At 23.6% G+C, this 18,855-nt stretch overlaps 1 protein-coding gene across 6 annotated transcripts in view; it reads right to left on the reverse strand.

Annotated features, from left to right (window-relative positions):
- Nucleotides 1-18,855, reverse strand: part of LOC107998631 (uncharacterized) — a 438,394-nt gene that overhangs the window by 381,058 nt on the left and 38,481 nt on the right. The window contains exons 2-4 of one of the 6 annotated variants that reach the window (XR_009829400.1): nt 9,870-10,019; nt 6,294-6,408; nt 3,106-4,024 (exon numbers count right to left, since the gene is read on the reverse strand). The exons of 1 other annotated variant lie outside the window; for it this stretch is intronic. The gene's annotated coding sequence lies outside the window, so the exon portion shown is untranslated. Of the gene's footprint in view, nt 1-2,980; nt 10,020-18,855 lie in introns of those variants that run through there. 4 more of the 6 variants (XR_009829398.1, XR_009829401.1, XR_009829399.1 and 1 more) reach the window with 4 other exon arrangements.

Here is an 18,855-nt window from a genome sequence, read left to right on the forward strand (position 1 = left end):
TTTCTCTAAAAAAAAGTTTCTGATATGTTAAAGATAACTGATACAATACACAATAGAAAAATTATTTGAAATATCATATTCAATTCTTTATTAATAATCAACTACAAATATATTTCGTTAATATCCTCACCAAAAAAAGAACATTGGAGTTTAAAAAGAGTTTAAAAAATCTACTATTGAATCACATATGTGAACATTTTATTGAGAAACAGTGAAATAATATACATTTGAAAAGGGTACGGTTACAATTTCATTAAAAAATTGTAAATATCTTAATTCGACAATAAACAAAATTTGATGCGTGTTATTACTTTTAGTTTTGTTTTAAATTATATAAATTAGAAAAATATTTTTATCTATAATTCACTATAATAAATCTGATAAAAAAATCAAACGAAAATAATTCACATGTATTAATCGAGAGTTATTGAATAATATATATATATATATATATATTTGTTCGTGAGCAATAAGTACTCTCCTTATATGGGGAATTCCTCGCATAAAACTTTTTCCATTATATATATTGCGCACTGCTATTTGCTATCCTCTTATTAAGTTAAATAAAAAATGATGTTACCTGAGAAGATTGGCATTTTAAAGAAGAATTTAGGTAACACAATTCTATATATTTAACATATTGCATATAGCTTGGCTAGAAACACCATCTCAAGGATAATATTCTTCAAATATGATTGATTCAACTGCAACCAATTATATTTGGAGAAATTTATAATAAAAAATTTATAATACGCTGATCAATTTCTGATTATCATCATATTTTTTATGCTATTCAGCTTAATTTGAAGAATTTCTCTATTATTTGAAAGTATTGCAAGTTAGGATGCCAATTGTGAAAGGAATTTCTGACAGCTTCATCAAAAAATAAATCTGCAGAATTTATTTAATATTTGTTATAAACATATCGTATTCTGATCGAATATGACAAATAAATAGTTTTCTTTATAATTACGCATCTATTCTGATTATCGAATATGAGAGATCTAAGTTTCATAAAGATGATACTTGTAATATAATTTATTGTTAAGAAAATATATCATATCATAAATGGAATTTTGATAAATAATCGCATAATATTGAAGAATTCTCGTCCAACGGCAAAAATAAGGAAATACATGCTCATTTCACTAAAATTCTCGATATTTTCTGACTTAAATTTTTAACTTTGCTAAATTCCTTAGAATTAATTAAAAGCCGCTAGGAAAATCCTTATAAGGATTTATATAAGAAATATATTTTTCTCTTTTCCATGACCTTGAAATGCGATAAATATTATTTATATTTCTTTAGAGTCATAATAATTCATAAAGAAATTATTTCCGTAATGATTCAACGATTATTTCTATATTTTTTGTAAAATAAATAATGCCTAAAAAAATCATATAACTTTTTGTCAAAGATAAAATAAAATTATCAATATATTGTTTTGTTGATGACTATATTTCTTTCATTAATTACTTAATTTTAAATCTTATGATTTTTGTAAAAAATATTATAAATTACTATAAATATATTTAATGTTATATAAATCTTACTAAAATCTAAAAAAAATCTTATAAAATCATATAAAAATCTTATAAATGTTACTATCAAGTACCATTTTTAAAAAGTATTATAATTTAGATAATGTTACATAAAATCAATAGATGATTTGAAATTTATAAAATTTATTTGTGAAAGTTCATTTATTTTATTGTCCAACATTTTATTGTAAATAAAAATTTAAAATATATTATATGAACAAATATTAAAAAACTGAAATATTTCCATAAATAATATTTGAAAGAATTCATTAAATATCATTAAATTAATAAATCTATTTATTATTATATATCTATTATCAAAATCTATTATATCTATTATTCTATTATATTATATTATTATATTATAATATTATATTATTATTATATTATTATATCTATATTATATCTAAATCTATATATATCTATTATTATATATATTATCAAAATCTATATTTTAGATTATTATTAGATATCTTACACTTAAACAATTAAAATGAAATTAAATTCTACATTACATAATATTTATTTATATCATATACATTAATACGTATATATAATATATAAATATGTATATATATAATACATTATTTATATTATATTATTATTATATATATATATAACGCAATATATCTTATATAAAATCTTAATGTACAACAAACTAAAAATTCGAAATATCTCAATTAAACACCAACATCTCATTTTTTTTAATAAATATTAAATTAAATTCAAATAATGATTCATTTTTGATAAACACAGAATTATTTAATTGATGGTACAAATAACAGATTTTGTTATGTAATTATATATCAAAAAGATTATAAGAATATAAAAAATTATATTTAAAAATTGATAATTTAAGACAACAATAAAAAGAAAAAAGAAAGTAAAAATATAAAATAAGAAGAGTAAAATAATAAATAAAAAAATTTTTTTCTTTATAATTATGTTCGTACTACGTAAAAATAAATTATAAGAATAATAAATGAGTAATAATATATTGATCATAAAGAATAATACGAATATTATTTATAAAATAATAATATCATACAAAATTTTCAATAATATTTTTAAATAAAATTTTGATAATATAGTTTTGAATTATATAAAAAAACTGTAAGTTTATTATCAATTAAAAATTATTTTTAAAAATAATTTTTCAAATCAATTTTCAAATCACGTATTTTAAGGAAATTTTACACCATGTATACTATATAAATTTAAATATTAGTTAAAAATAAGTGATTTAGTATACATTTTGATTTGATATAAAAATGCATATTCAAGCTTATCCTTCCTTTGGGATATTATAATATATATTATTAGGTAATAATTTATTATCTAATAAATATTAAGGAATAAATTTATATAATAGAATAAAATATTAAAATGATTTTTATAAGTGATATGAAAAAGAAAATATCGAATTCCTGCGTTGCCGTTGTCATAATATTTTTGTCAACAAATTTATTGTTCTAGAATTTTTTACATAATCTCTTACATTGTTTCTTTACTCATATACTCATTCATACTCATGCATTCGTACATAATAAGATTCTTTCAATATTTTGTTATAATTATATTTTATTGTATGAAATAATTTTTCATTTTATTTTTAATTCTTTACATGTTATTTCATATAAAAATTATTTACATTTACTTTTAGTTTTTTTAACATGTTAAGAATGACTTTCAACATATTTACAGTTCATTAATTTGTAATAAATTTATTTTTAAATTTGTAATAAACATTTTCAAATATTAAAATATTTTCACAATAACAATTAACAACTATATATGTTATATAATTATATGTTATATAATATATTATACGTTATTATAATTTTATATATATGTTTATATGTATATAATTTTATATACATATATAACATATTTGTATTACATATATGTATATATGTACATATAATTATATTATATGTTATAAAATATATTATTATAATTTTATATATGTGTTTATAATTTTAAAAATGATGACATGGTTGAAATTTACAGAAAAGCGGACGGAAATTATGTGTACAAAGCAACGAATTATAATATTACATATTTAGAATAAAAAATAGTATTATGCAGAGCGTTTTTCATTTTGTTGAATAGTGAATGAAAAAATAATTATAAATGCCTTGTACTAATTAAATATACTGTTAATGCAGATGTTAAAAAGGAAGCTTATGAATCAGTCAGATACATCTGGCCTGTGTTTTCAATAATTCGAATAGCCTGACAATAATTTATGAACAGACATGGTTTCCCTTACGTTTTCCAGATCTTTAATTTAAACAAAGATATTACAGGAATAGCCATTTCACGAGCCATATTTGCACGCCATGCGATGGACCACCGTGAGAATGAGCGCGAAGATTCTGATCCCCACGCGCTGCGACGCAACTCCGCAAAGGACCATCCTTTGAGGCCGCCCTTCAGCGCCATTGGTCTTTCCAATCCCCTCTCTATGTGCATTATTCCTGAAAAAGAAGGATTGAAGAAAAAACCAAGACGATAGTCTTGCAATTGAGTTGATATAGAAATAGAAAGTAGAACAGATAGAATTCGACGACAATACAGTGTACATCAGAATACAGTTAGAATCAATATTGTTCACTAGCTTCGACTTTAACAGCAAGAAAATCGAGAAATTCCGCTGGAAGAAGCAGTACTTCGTAATAGAAGATAATCTTAACAATCTTAATAATCTTAATTCTAGTACAAGAAAAAAATATAAAGAATAATAGTAAAAATATAAAGAATTTTCCATATTAAAGGAAACTGAATTATATTTTTTTAGTAAAAGAGTTAATTCCAATCAATAGTTATTTATAAAAATTTTATTTGCAAATATAAAGAAAATGTACCGAAGATACAATTGTTATTAAACAAATATTATTTACAAAATCATATAAGAGGAGGAATATTTAGTATAACATAAGAATAAATAAGAAATCGTATTAATGTAAAAAAATTTTCAAAGACATTTTTTGATAAATATATGTATATTAGGCAATAAATTGATAGGATCATATTTCTTGCTTTTAACTGGGGAAACTTATTTTTGTTTTTTTTTTTTTGTTATGATGAGGCATCGGTATATTTTTGCGATAACGAGAAAGATTTTAAAAAAGATAGATCAATGGAAATCCAATAAAGTGATCATATAGGTCTCCAGAACTTTATCCGTTTAATTTCTATATCTGAAATTATTTGAAGAATAGTGTCAATGATAAAAATTAGCAATAAAAAATTAATCTTATTATATATTATTAAATTAAATATTATTTTTATTTGAAGGTAATATCCATGAATGATAATGCTTTCGTTTACTAAGCAATGATTATGTAAAATAGAAAATATTTAAAAATTATATCATAATAAAAATGGTTTATTGATGTAAGATCCAAATATTATATAATACAATATATGTAAAATTTAATTTGCTCATGTGACATACGGACCAAATAACGAAAAAGTTAACACTATTATTTAAATTAAATAATTTATTTTAATTTTGTTTACTTCTTCATATTTTTTCTTACTTCTACATTTTTTCATACCATTTGTTTATTATGCTTACTATTGTATGTAGTATTATTGTATGCTTACATTTGTATATAGAATTTCATTTCATTACCATTAAATATTTTATAAATTAAATAATTTTACTTTTTATTACAAAACAAAAAGAATAGAAAATTAATTTATAATTAAATTATTTTTTAGCATTTCATATTTATTTTTTAAATCTTTAAACATTATCCATTTTCTTTGATACATAATTATATTCTTTTCATTTAAAATGAAATTCTTTCTAATTTCTTTTATTAGTCTTGAATTATTTTTTATATCTTTATATTTATTTAGATTATTGTTCTTTTTTAAAATATTTTCATTTTCAATTTTATTTCTATATATCAAATTTTTAAGTAATTCCAAAATTTTTTTAAGTAGACAAAAATCTAGCGGATTTATTAGTTCTCCACGATCGATTCATTTGTTACTAAACTTTTCATTTAAAATTCTTTTCATGTTATTACAAAAATATGCCGAAGCCTTAAACATAAATTTCGTGCATAAACATAAATTTTTTAATACATTTAAATTTACTTCAACAAGAAGAACATCAATTCTTTTTTCAAAAATATGTTTCTCAGTTAATTGTAACGGCAAGAAATGTAGTTCTATCAATGTCTTTTTTTTTTATAATATATCCAGCCATATATTTACGAAAAATTGTTATTAAAAATTTTGGTGTATTATGGAATGAGGATTTTTGATTGTCCATGAGTATTTTATATTTTGCCATATAATGTATTAAATATCAACTCTTATAAATATAGCTTCGTTCGTAAATAATATATGTTCAATGAAAATTGTATTTCTGAACAAAATAATAATCTTGAACATAATTAGCCGAAGTTAACTCTTTCATTTTCTGATGATGAAAAGAATGTAAATCATTTTTCTTCAATATTTCCCATATAGAAAATGATAAATTTCTTCTCTTCTTGCTATTTTTCTGGTGCTAGAATTAGGATTTTCTACATTCCGAAGCACTGTTTCTTCTGCGGCAAAAGTCTTCGGTATTCTGGATTTTTCTACATTATTTTTATGAAAATTTCATGTGTTTCTAAACGTTGGATAACTCTTTGAAATATTTCTTCATTTCGATTCTTTGAAAAGGAAATTTTTTTGTATATATTGTTCTTGTTTCATAATATGAGTTGTGGCAATTAAATATACCGTCTATACTTTAAACAGAACTGGAATCAGTGGAAAAAAAGGAGTATCCATTGATTCAAGAAGAGATTAAACGTCTCGAGCGTCAGAACTTTCGGAAAGAAGTATAGTTCCATATCTAAAAAAAAAAAAAAGACGAAAATAGAATGTCAAAGTCGAAAAAGGCATCGAGTATGATGAAAACATAAAAAAATTTCGAATTGGCTTCCTGAAAGGGGACAATACGTCAGAATAAAATTCACAAACCAGCACTGCAAAAATAATTCAGATAAAGAATGGGAATCAGAGTCGAACATCATAATCTTTGAACATTAGAAGGTCGAAAAAATTAAAATAGATGTCGAATCGTTATTTAATCGGAAAACAATGAGAAAATGACAAGATAAAGAATCAGACGATCCAAAAAATAAAAAACAATATGAACAAAACCGGTATTTGAGAGTCAGAAAGAGATAGTATATGCCGATAGACTCATGTACGGAAACATTGTAATCATAGAACACCATGAACTGAAAAACTATGATGCAATCACATATAGCAATGCAATCAAATGGAAAGAAGTCATGAATGATGAAATCGATTTCTTGAAAAAAACTCAAACATGGATATTAGTAATCCATTAGTAATTCATTAGGTCTACTGAAAATGAATAACGATAGAAGCATACAATGAGTCAAGGAAAGATTCGTTACATAAGGTTTTAAATAAATTGCCGGAGTCGACTATTATAAAATTGAAATATTTAGTCCTGTAGCTAGATTTAATTCAATAAAGGATATCTATCACAGTCTCGAACAAAATATATCTGCAGCAAATTTGATATCAAGATGGTTTTTCTTTATGAAGAACTCGACGAAATCATTTATATGTAGCAACCGAAGAGATATAAGGATAGAACTGATTGTGTTTGCAACTTAAATTGTAATTTGACAGCTTGAATAATATTTCGTACAGAATATTATTTGTGACTGTGTTATAAGACACTTTGTTATAAGAATTCCGTTTAAAAAAACGGAAATTAGGGGATTCTCAAGAACAAGCATATAAAAGATTCTTATCACTTGGGCAGAAACAATATCCGGACAAACATCCGGAAAATAGCAATACACAGAATTCATGACGGAATACGAAACACTAGTATATATGCGTGAAATTAAAAATCCTGAATTCAATAAATTTTTTGCCACATTATGCAGTATTTAAATAATTTAGTACTACTTCTAAATTACGCGTTATATTTGATGATTCTGCTAAGATTATATCAGGATTATTTATTATTTATTAACAACATATAATATATCGGATCAACAATACAACAGGATTCATTTTCAATAATAATTAGATTTCGTAAACATGAATATGTTTTATCAGTTGATATCGAAAAAATATATTGACAAATACTTGTCAATAAAGAAGATAATCGTTTTCTGCGCATATTTTGGAGATTATACAAAACAAAACCACTTAAGATTTAAGAATTGAATATTATAACTTAAGGAATTACATGCACTTTTATTATTGACTCGAGTATTGCGATAGCTGGATGAAAATTACAGCGACAGTTTCTCTAATAGCAACCAGGTCTTTATTCGGAATTTTTATGCTGATAATTTACTAACAGGAACATATTCTCTAACGAGCACAAACTTTTAAAGACGAATTGACTATAATTTTACTGCAGAATTTATACTTCGAAAGTAGGCCACCAATAAACTAAATTATTAAATTATGGCGGAAGATCAGAACCAGGTATCGAAATCAAATCAGAAAATGAATCCAAAAACACTGGATTTTTCTAGAATGCGCATCAAGATAAACTATTACTTTATAAAACTTTCCAATAGATTTCGCGTTTATGAAACACGCCATCTTCTTCGAATATGTTTATTAGGAGTAATTATTCTACACGCAAAATTATTGCTACAACAATTATAATAATTAAAAATTTCTTGGAATAAATCTTCCAGGATATTCATACTTCATGGATAAAATTTTAGACTGAAATAAACTTAATTAATAATATTGCGGTCTCCAGATGAGCCACAATTATAGGATAATCGAATTACAGACTTTGTGATGCCTTCGAAAAGACACATGATGTCTTCGTTTACAAGATGACAATGAATAATGGCATATACACTTCCTATATGCTCAAGAATCATTAAAAAAATTACTCTATACTCTATACTTGAAATTTGCGATGCTTTGCTATTTGCATAACTCAAAGAAAAGATGCGTATAACGCTGGATTAGAATCTAAGTCAAGAATTCTGCAGGACTGATTCTATGATTGAAATATTCTGGATTAAGGCATTACCATCATGATGGAAGACCTTCGCAAATAGAACTGTAAAAATAACAATTAAAATTTATTATTATTTAAAGTCATGTTCCAACGAACCGATATGATTTCTCAAGGTATTTTCCTATCAGAATTGCATACAACAACGCTATGGTGGACTGGATCATAGTTGTTTTAGGACTACATGCAATGCCTACAAACAGATTCCTATATCGTTGAATTACCAGAGAAAAGATAATATAATTACACCTATTCAATAATCGAAGATAAGGAGATAGAACTGTTTTCAAAATTTTCATTATATATATAGCCGATTATTTTATGTAATTGCATATTGTTTTCGATTCATTAAAAATATACGAAGGAAAAATATATGTAAGGGAAATCCACTCACGAATAATTTGACACATTTATTCTCTACATACGAATTCATGTATTCAGGAAGCTCTGATAAAAATATCACAACAAACGCATTTAAAAATTCAGAACTTGAAGAACAATTTAAAAATTCCAAAGGCCAATATAGTCGACTAATTAAATCCATTTTTAGATACTTTCGTATTTCTTAGACTGGGTGATAAGATTAAGCAATGTCCCGATTAAATTTGAACATAAATAAACGATTATTATTCATTCAGACTATAAATTAATTAGATTACGAACATTTATGATTGTTGTATGCAAATCATCAAATTGTAGTTGCCTAAACAATTTTCAATCTGCTAAAAGAGTAGTAAAGAACATTCAGAAATATTTAAAGTATTTAAGAGTAATAAAAAGAAGAACAAGATATAACACAATAACACAAATAATGGCTAATTTACTTGTTGCCTAGCTTTTGCACATCCTTTTGTTATCTATAACATGGACTATACAAGTTCGTATTTAATTAAGGATAGGATGCGTAAAATCAATACTAAATTGCATCTGCTTATTCGTATCTGCTTATTTCATAATAAAGGTAGTTCATATTGAATTAGCCATTAATCTTTCTATGGATGCATTCTTAAACTGCTTAAGGAAAATTTATTGTACGCTGAGAATTATACCACAATATCTATTATATCTATAGCTATTCGAATAATGGAATCAATTTTATTGGAGCAGGAAATAAATTATTTGAATTTAAAAAGCTTATTTTGAACAAGGAAAGAAATTTAAAAGTCACACAATTTTTTTTAAATAAAGAAATGTGGCATATGGTCCTTTGCACACTTCATTTCGGACGTTTGTGGGAGAATTCTATTAAATCAATGAAAACTTATCAAGCGAGTAACCGAGGACGCGATGTTGTCTTGATATAAATAGAGGCAGTTTTTAATTCCAGCTTCTTAAGTCCCTTATCATTCGATCCTGATGACCTAATTCGCTTGGCATCTGGTCACTTTCTGGTCGGTAATTTACTCTCTGTCTCTCTTGAACTTGATCTGCAAAATATAACAATAAACAGACAACAGATTCCAGATCATTCAAAGGAATATATAATTTTGGAAGCGTTGGCAGAATGAATATCTGTATCAACTATAACAACGCAATAAATGTGCGATGTCAGTTATTGAATTTATTATTGAATACCAATGGCATTATTTTATGTTTAAGTTAGTATCTATTAATTTTCTTTCATACACATACTTCAAATATATTGTAACAGTAATTTATTAAACATTTTATTCAATCAAATTAATTTATTTATTAATACGCTATCATTATAATTATAATTATAAATATAGCCTAAATAATCATAATTAATTTTTATAGAAATTTAAACACTATATTATATTTTTGATTGTAGCAAAAAAAAAAAATGAAAAGGTTAAAAAAAAAAAGAAAATTTGCTTATTAAATATTCATAATAAAAATATTAATAAAAAATTGATTAATGTATTTAAACATTCAGAAAGAACTAGAATTAAAATAAATTTTAATGAAATTTTATTTCTTATAAATTGCTTTTATAAATAAATGAAATAAATTAATCTTTGTCAATTACATATAATAGTTCAAAAAAAAACAACTACTATATATATACATTCATGAATTAAATATCATGAATTATTTATAGAATTAAAAAAAATTATAAACAAAAATTTTATAGTTTTTTTTTATTCCATTTTTTCAAATCTTAATCAATGGTTTCAATAATTATAAAATAATATAAAAAACAAATATTTTCTTTTATTTCAAATATAAACCTTATTGAATTGCTATATTTTATTTCGCATAATCTGAAAAAAGAATTCTTGAATTTGTGAATTGGCAATCTTACAAAATTTAAAATAAATTATCTTGTTAATTCAATTCTAGTATTTTTTTATATTTTTAAAATTCAATATTGTAACGAAATTAACTTATATTATTATCAAAAAAATGGAATTTATACAACTCGGAGAACAAATTTTTATTACTATTAATAATTTATAAATTTCTATTTTTTTATTAAAAAATAAAAATTTCTATATGTATTTTTGTCTTATTTTTTCTTATCATATTTTACTTTTAATATTTAATACTTAATACTTAAAAATACACATTGACATGAATTTTCGGCATAAACTATATACATTTACATTTATAAAATGTTAAGTAACAAATTAATTTGCAAATTTTTTTATATTTGTATTTTTTTTATCAAAATACATTCGAAAAAAATACTCATTGATTAATAATATACATTGTTTCATATAATGAAAATTAAAAATTTTACAAATTGAAACAATTTCATAAAATTTTTATCTACAGGTATTAATTTTATATATATTATAAAAAAAATAATTAATAAAAAAAATTTTCATCGCATATTCAACTATATGTAACATAAAAATAATGAAAATTTGTGCAGATTTTTCCATATGCTATCAAACTACAATAAATACTAAAAATAACTTTAGTATTTAAATACTTTCTCTTTGAAAATACATATATTTTTTAATCGATATCCAAGCAAATTTCTGGTATGCAATTTCTTTCGTAATATCTTTCAAACTCAAGTATACAGCATCACGAAGTAACAATAATATTATTTTAATTAATAATTGAACAAAGAGCAACCTGTTTGATAGAAATTTAATATTAATTTGGAACATTTCGATCATCTATCAATAAATTCAGTAAACATAACATCAAAAAAATCTTCAATTAAGAAAATAAAATATAAGAAAATAAATGTTTATGAAAAATTTCAAAAACCAAAAAAAAAAAGAAAATTATATTTATATTATATCTTTTTTTTTAACAATCATCCATTTTGATTAAACGTAAAACGCATGATTTTTTCTTTTTTTGTTTTTTATTCTTATTTCGTAAAATTACTATTACTAAATTATTAGTATGATTATTACTATGATTATCTTCTCATTGGTTATTTTTCTCAAAGAAATAATATCAAGTTTATGTATTATTATATATAAAGTAAATAATTTACTCGTGAAAAGGATATAAATTGAAAGAGATATTGAAAGAGATGTGGTAAAAATTTCGAGAATATATCTATTTTTCATGTTATCTTGTTTATATCTTGGTTATTCGTATTTTGTCAGATAAAAATTTAGTAGTACACCAGTTGAAAAAGTACTTGGACTTCTTACTTTATATGTGTAATATTTGTTATCTTCTATGTGGCGTTCAATTTTTAACTCTAAAAAGTAAGATTAGTATATCTACAGAATTTATATTCCAAATTAATTTTTTGAAAATGAAATTCACTTCAAATTACATATTTACAAAAAATTGCTTTTTCCCATAAATTGTAAAAATTTCACATAAGTTAAAAAAAATTGTTCCAATTTTATTTTATATGTTATGCACAAATAAAATTCATTCTTTTTTCTTATAATTTCTTTAATTTTATTTTAATTTATATATATTATACATAATAAACACATATATTGTTATTCTCTATTTTTCTCTTTTTATATAGTATGTAAAATAAATATTTTTATAAAAATTTATATTATTATATTAAATTATATTATATAAACTTTATTTTAAATGAAATATTTTTTTATTGGATTTTCTATTGGACATTCCTATCAATAATTAAGAACAGGTATTAAAATAAATTAATTAATAAAAGAATTTTAAAAAATAAACTATTGATCGCATTATAAATTTTATAAATGTAAAGACAACTTGAACATTAAGAAACTGAGAAAGGAAACATAATATAAACAAAACAAAATAAAATTATATATAAAAATCGAGTTTTCACGATATAATAGATCCAATACAATTTCTATAAGAATATAATTTATTGTAAAAAGTTAATTTATTTCATAAATATATTATTGTAAAAAAATATTTAAAAAATCTCATTATTGTACGACAATAAATATTATAATGATACAAACTCGCATATTTTCATTTTATAAATATATTATTAAATATTATTATTCTGCAAAGTAAAAAAAATGTTCCGAAGCAAAAACAAAAATATCTAATAAATTTCTAATAAATTATTTTAAATTCTATTTCATCATGTATAATGAAATATTTAGTTTAATTAAAGCTCTGAAAATAAAATAATTTTATAAAATTAAAATTTTATAATATTCATATAATATTCGTACAATATTGAATAATGCTGTAAGAAAAATTTTTAAGTTTAGAAGAAAAAGCAAAATACCATGATTGACCCTTTATTTAAAAAATAACAAAAAATGAATAAATCTAATATTATTTTTGAACATATTATATATATTATCTAAAATTATGTGAAAAATATAATATAATATAATAAAAATAATATAATAAAAATTTTATATCAATAGTAATATGAACTTAAGAAAATGTGATTATTTTCATATTTTTATAGAAATAACAAATAATAATATAATTGCTAGTGAAATAAAAAATACCGAAAATATATATATATAAAATATATCCAAGTTGGAGGAATAAAAAACAAATTAAATTCACTGAATTAAATTTATCATCATTATTTCGAACTAAATTTATCATCATTAGTTCGAATTTTATACAAATTAGCAAAATTCTAATTATTTTAACAATGTTCTCATTAGTAAAATATTTCATCAAAACGATATCGCTTTGTTGATTTAAATTCTCTTTTCATTCTGCCAGGATTGGAAAAAAATCGGATGAGATCCAGAGATTGAGTATGCGATGTGGGAAGTGACCAAGCCTGAGTCATCTTCTTCCAATACGCTCAAGGAATGGAACGGGAATAATAAAGTTAATCTTTCATGGAGAGAAGATAAATAGTCGCCGGATCTAATTTAGATGCCTCGGTCCATTGAAAGTATTTACACTTTGACAGGTTTGATCGATAACAGCTTTATAGTAATATATTGTTTACTTGTAAATCAAGAAATTTCTAAATACTTAGAATCGATATTTTAAATGTTCTAAAACTCTAGCAATTAACAGAATTATGAAATCACCTCAAATTTTTGTCTAATATTTTTTTGAAAGAGTTCATTTTTAAAGAACTTTGTGTTCAACATATAAGAGATTTACAATGATTAATTTAACATAAAAAATATTAAATGTGTAATAAAGTTTAATTTTAGCCATTATACAAGCAACTAACTGTCTAATATTTGTAACAATATCACAATATATCTATGAATTTACTTATATCCATATATATATATCGATTTGAATGAATAAATATAATTATGAATAAATACAATATATGATTATAAATGATGATTATAAATATAATTAAATGCTAAATAATATATATAATCGCTATACTATATATGAAAATTTAAATCTTTATACTAATTACATTGTACATTATATACAAATGATAGCTGAACTAAATGCCTATAATCTTCAAAATTCGATAAGATATAAATTTTCATAAATTTTTGCTTTCCTAGTTGGTTCATTATCAGATGTTTATCCGGATTCAAATAATTCCGTCAAATTCAGGGTGCGTCTCTGCAATTCTCCTCAATGGCCATTTCAACAGGAAAAGGTTTTTATTTTTTTATTAAAGCTCCAATCTTAATGTTGGGATCCAATTGGAATCCAATTTCTATTTATAGTGCTGTTATATTTCATTGAGATACTATCTTTTCCAAAATTATTGCATTGTTCTTTGGATGAACTGATAGAACTGATAGCTGAAATCTATTAAAGTTGATATCCATCACATGAGATTAAAAGAAACATTAATAACTTCAATGAATAATCGGGAATAAAAAAATTAAAGTCGATTGAATCGCTGAACAAAGGATGAGAGTTTAAACATGTCTCAATATGTATTACTTCTTTACAGATAATTATTTATTCTTTATAAAGTGTTATTCATCGATTACTCTCCTCAAATGATATTACCTGTTTAACATTTTCTATAATTTTTCAAAATGAAGCGAATGAGACAAAATTAAATGCCATTCTATTTTTTCTCTGGTTAATATACTCTATATCTATAATTTTCTATAATTGTCTATAATTTTCACTATTCAATAATAAATCTATTCGTTTAATTGATTTTTTGCGTCGATAAAATTTTTCTTATTGTTTAAGTGAATAGAATGACATCGATTTTGACGTGAAATAAAATAATATAGATAATTTAAAATAATTAAATTTAAAATAAAAATATCGGATGCAAGTTTGATGTGGATAGGAGAAACAAATATGCGACAGCATTCCTTTTCTATATTATAAAAAATCTGATATATTTTATAGAAAAGACGGGCGGCAAGCAATTGATAATTAATGTCATTTGAATTCAACCGAAAACAATTCATATAGTATCGTACAACTCTTCCAATTAAAGTTGGCTTGTTCATTTGCCAGATAAAATCCAAAGCTTGCTTATTAGCATTAATGTATAACAATATAACATGTTCATATTTTATCATAAGATTGATGAACAAGTAAGAACATCGGATATTTCTGACCATAGAATTGGAACATGCATTAGAAACTTCCATTTTGATCAATACAAATTAATCGATGAACAAATTCAAATAAATTAAATAGTTCTAACAATTTATTGTTTTATTCTTCTTCAAGAATCTTATTTTTTGGAGGAAATATTCGTTGAATTAATTTGATTAATATTTTTTCTACTGTCGTTAGTTTCAAAGCAGTCAAAAATTTGCTATTTTGATGCTATTTGCTATTTTGCTAATTTTACCGCAATTGTTTTGCTTAAATATTGTTGATGAATTGAAGACAATATGTTATGCACAATGAGATATATAAGGAATATCAAAAAAGGAAAACAACATACATCCCCAGTTATAGAAACGAAAAATAAATATGCCAATAATAAATATTTGTTTGTTTTTTTGTCGAATTAATTTGATGGTTCTTGTAAGGGAATTGGAGAGGAGTCATTCATCGCATTCAATAGCCAAAAAATTCATATTTCTATAAATTTTTCATTTGAAGAAAAAATGGACATCTCGTAATATTAGATCAGCTGAGTTATCACTAGATATCATATTTCCAATGATTACGCGACATAGCAAATTTCAGCCGCGTAATTAATGACAAAAGTTTTCTATTCAAAAAGGATTCATTCCTTATTCAAGTAATTAGAATCCACTCAATAATGTTTGTATGCATTGAATATTGAGAGTGCCTGGATTTGTTAATAAGTTGTGCTTTTAATAGAGCGGCGTACATTAATCTAAGCATGATAGTCTCATACTTTTCAAGATCACAATTTCATATGTAGCAGCTATATTTGCTTATATTACAATTATTCATTATGAATGACTAATAAAACAATATCTGCTAATTCGTTGTGAAAGTGAAATCATTCCTGGACTTCCTGGAGCAAATTCTTGTCTCAATCAATATGAACTTACCAACTATTATAGAATTAATAGATTCGAGAGAATCGAAGATTTGAGTAATTTCGGATAAAATAGTTTGTTTGTTGACTATATTTGATTTGCAATATTCAACCAAATAATGAAAGTAATCTATTTCTAGTCTTTGTCCAAAATAGGTATAGAATTTTGGAATCCTCGTTTATTTGACAATGATTTCTATCTGCTAAATGATTACTCTGGAATCATTGCTTGCTTATTTTCGAAGGTAAAAATTGCCAAGATCTAGATTAATGACTTCTATATGTAAATGATTTATTCAACATTTTCGCAACAAGTCGTCTATGTAAAAATCATTAAAGATTATCTTAGCTATGTGTGGAAAGAATTTTGCGTAGTATTATAATACGCAAATATTTATTGATATTTATAATCTGCCTCTCTCACTTATTGTCTATTTTCTCTACATCCAGAATGATGCGATATTTCCTAAATCTAACTAAAATAAAGATTATTTTAAATGTTCACTAATTTTGCGTCATTGAGCGATGATGTTTTAGCTGAATCATCAAATATTATATTGATCTTGGTAGTCCAGCTCTAAAAATCGTGTTATGAGATAAATAATATAACGGCTCAGACGATATATCAGGATTGACCAAAAATATTCCAATTTATTTATTCGCGCATGAAGATGACATATAATTCTTTCAAATGAGACTTTCTATAGAATTTTTTTTTCAAATTCAAAAGATATTTTCATTTAATGATTACGATTTGTAACCCATGTGTTCTTTAATTGGACGTCATGATTATGATGTCTATCTTCATTCTGCATTATCATAACAGTTCTGAAAGTTTTCATTCATTTTCCTGAAAAAACAATTCTTCTGAAGAGAAGTGACTCACTTTCTTTATTTCTCAAAACTGAAACAATGCTTGATTTAATCTCAATTTGTTGACATTTGTGCACTTATAGCACGATAGTTTAAGCTTATTCGTTCAATTTGAAGTCTCTCTTCTCTTCTTCTTCCATCCATTAAGCGTTTTTTTTTTTTTTTTGTTAAACTAAATTATCTTAATAGAACCTGTACTACTCTATGCATAGTAATAAAAAATCAAAATATCTGTATGTCCTGAGTGCTGAAAGTTAGAATCGGCATGATGCCAGTATAGATATGTCTTCTACTGGGTGAAACGTTTGGTATATTTTATATTTCTTATAATTAGACTATATTTGAGTTTAAAAATTATTAGAAATAAAAGATTGATTGAATCTTACGAATCGGTTCGATTATATCGATCGCAGTTCGCAAAAAGCTCAATTTGTTATAAAATTGTTATAAAATTCTTCCGTTATAAAGTGAGATTATGGCGTTTAATAAAATACTTACATTTTTTATCTAAAATATACACTATTACAATAAAAAAATTGCGTATACTGTGAGATTTTTAGATTTGACACGCATGCTTGCTTTATGCGTAATTTTTATTACTATTCGTGGAATCAGCTATTTTTTTCAAGATATTTCTTGTTGCATTTTTTTAAAAACCGCGAATGCAATTCTTTATGCAGTGTCCCAATTGAATCGAAGAATTGAAACAATACTAAAGCTAGTTGATTTTTTCGGGGACCGCTATGATCATTAATTTCGCTTAGTATTGTAAAATGTGCTTATTCTTATGCAGCGGACACTGTATATTTGGTACTTGTATTATGAGTCCAAGCTATGTATTGTCTATTTTTCATGGAGTCTTATAGATTTTTTCTATTGTTCGATATTTCACCTATAATAATCTTCTTGGAATTTTTGCGTAATAAATATTATGATCATTGTTTTAAGAACTTCAAGGAATCGCAAAATAAATATAAAAAATACAAAATAATAAATAAAAAAAAATATATATACATAAATATAAATTTCTTCCATAGTCTTCCATATCTCTCTTACTCATATAATGTATAATGTAAATGCATTAATGCGGTTAGTTAAAATGAAGATTAATCAAGGCATTACACGGTGGTTTTGAGTGATTCTAGAGCGATTATGTGATTCATTGTATCTATGAATTTGATAGGAGCCGCGATATACATATTCACGTGATAGTGAATTATTGATCATTGACTATTGATCATAGATCATTGATTATTGACTATAATTAATAATTCTCTTTCTCGATATTGTTTGCGCGACGCTGTCCTTCCGCCACGCTATTCTTCAATGACGAGACCAAATAATTGAAATAATCAGAATTGTGTATAATATGAATGTACCTCGAAAACGAATCTATTGGTTAAAATTATTATATACATTGAATGTCAATAAATTAATTACAGAAAATTATGAAATGTATATTGTCGAATATGAATAAATTGTTAGGAAAATTATTGCCAGATTGTATTCTCTAAATTCTTAAAAGACAGATGTTCTTCAAATAAGATTATTAAATTAAATATGCGTTCTCAAAAATTTCGCAATTTTTAAGTTAAATCTGCTTTGCTATG

The sequence above is a fragment of the Apis cerana genome, linkage group LG4, assembly GCF_029169275.1.
Source record: "Apis cerana isolate GH-2021 linkage group LG4, AcerK_1.0, whole genome shotgun sequence".
NCBI lineage: Eukaryota > Metazoa > Arthropoda > Insecta > Hymenoptera > Apidae > Apis > Apis cerana.